Raw genomic sequence first — 2,354 nt, 5'->3', positions numbered from 1 at the left:
TTCTCCCTTATAGCAGCCAGAAGCTGGCCTAAGACAGATACGGACTTCTCAGAGAATTCAAAGATATGGCATAGTGGGTAAAAGTGCTGCCTGGACCACTGGCATTCCGTATAGTTTCTGTTTATGTCCTGGCTGCTTCTCTCCTGGTCCAATTCCCTGCTACTGCAACCGGGAAAGCAGCAGAAGATGAATCAAGTACTTGGGCCACTGTACTCATGCAGGAAACCTGGAGGAAGCTCCTGGCCCCTGACTTCAACCTGGCCCAGGCCTGTCTGTTGCAGCCACTGGGGAGTGACCCAGCAGATGGAAGACCTCTCTGTTTCTGTCTCTCCCTTTCTGTAACTCTGGCTTTCAGAAAATACATAAATCTTTAAAAAAAAAAAAAGAGAAGTTCATTTCGTGTATAAATTTTTCTTTTTTCATGAGCCGGGCGCAATAGCGCAGCAGCTAAAGTCCTTACGTTGAATGCACCGGGATCCCATATGGGTACCGGTTCTAATCCTGGCAGCCCCGCTTCCCAACCAGGTCCCTGCTTGTGGCCTGGAGTCGAGAATGACCCAAAGCCTTGGGACCCTGCACCTACGTGGATGATCTGGAGCAAGCTCCTGGCTCCTGGATTCAGATTGGCTCAGCTCCAACTGAAACGGAAGATCTTCTCTGTCTCTCCTCTCTGTATATCTGACTTTGTGATAAAAACAAATAAAACTTTTAAAAATTTTTTTCTTAATGTGAATTTTCCATATTGGAGACCCCTTAAATATCTTCTTTTAAGTCTAACTTGCTTTCATGCAGTATTTTGCTCTCTCTCTCTCCTTTCTCTGTGTCTTTCAACTAAACTGATTAACTAATAAATAAAATTTAAATGAATTATGAAAAGCTAAAAGCATTTTTGAAAAAAATGCAAAAAAAAAAGGGCATTTGTACCTGCAAATCATTATATTGAGTGGAAGAAGTGAAATCATTATATACATGTAAAATAAGACTAGATGTATGTAGGCAAGCACAGAAGGTGAAAGTAAGCGTGCGTGGGTGTGGTTATGTTTTTGTGGATGTACAGAGAGAAATGGCTATATATATGTATGCGAAGGAGGCCTGAGTGTGAGCACATGTGTGCTCAAAAGGCATAATCGAATGTTGTATGACTGAATGTATACATGCAAGTTTAGTTGAATGTATAGTATGTGAGTCTGTATGCTTACAGGTGTCTGTGGGTATTTATAATATTACGGCATGTGTATCTGAGAGAGACGGATATTTATACATATACATCAAGAGAAGTGAGTGTTTCTGATCCAGAAAGGAGTAAGTTGAATGTATTCAGTACTATACTTGCAGGGCCTAATGTGTGTGCAAGCCAGGGGAGTGGTTGTGAAACACTTAGGGGCTGTAAGTTCTTGTGGAACTCAAGGACATACATTGAGTGCTATGGAGGCGCACTGACATGGCTTGGCTGGATGGAGGTACACCCAGCTCCAAGGTGCAGATCCCTCAACCTCACAGGATGGAGACTGCATCTGTGCAAGAGCTGTTTCTGTATTTGGAAACGTAATGGGTAGTTTGCATGACAAAGGACATTTACCTTTCTCTGTGACTAGGTTCCTTACAGGATGATTCTAGTGCTCTTCCTTCTGCCTCATGGACAAGAACAAAAAGGCAGTGATGGTGAGCTCACAGTCCTAACCAAATTTTCTTCATGCTCCCATCTCCTTGCCGTCTTCTCTTGCTTCTAGCCACTCAGGGTGTATTGTAAGGAACTTTAAATTAGCTTCTTTTTTGGTTCATTTTGAATCTTTATTGCAAAGTCAGATACACAGAGAGGAAGAGGAGAGACAGAGAGGAAGATCTTCTATCCAATGATTCACTCCCCAAGTGATCGCAACGGCCAGTGCTGCGCCAAACCGATGCCAGGAGCCAGGAATTTCTTCTAGGTTTCCTATACAGGTACAGGGTCCCAAGGTTTCGGGCCATCCTCGACTGCTTTCCCAGGCTACAAGCAGGGAGCTGGCTGGGAAGTGGAGCTGCCGGGATTAGAACCAGCACCCATATGGGATCCTGGCGCTTTCAAGGCAAGGACTTCAGCCGCTAGGCTATTGCGCTGGGCCCAACTTTAAATTAGCTTTTAGACTCACTGGATATTGTGTTTCCTATGGTGACCTGGTGCCAGTTTCTCCAAGAAAAGAGGCCTTGGCAGACCCCCACCTCAACTTCTAAAAGTACATTACCTGGTAAAAACCCAAGCTGATTGGGACTCACCAGACTGCTTTTTTTCTTGCCTTTCTTATTCAGGACTCAAAGGCTTCTTTTCCCATCTTATCCTCTTACTTCTCTCCCCCTTCTTATTTTTCCTGGTTTAG

The sequence above is a fragment of the Ochotona curzoniae genome, unplaced genomic scaffold (assembly GCF_017591425.1).
Source record: "Ochotona curzoniae isolate NIBS_2020 unplaced genomic scaffold, NIBS_Ocur_1.0 contig_1274, whole genome shotgun sequence".
NCBI lineage: Eukaryota > Metazoa > Chordata > Mammalia > Lagomorpha > Ochotonidae > Ochotona > Ochotona curzoniae.
Note: the sequence above shows the minus strand (reverse complement) of the source record.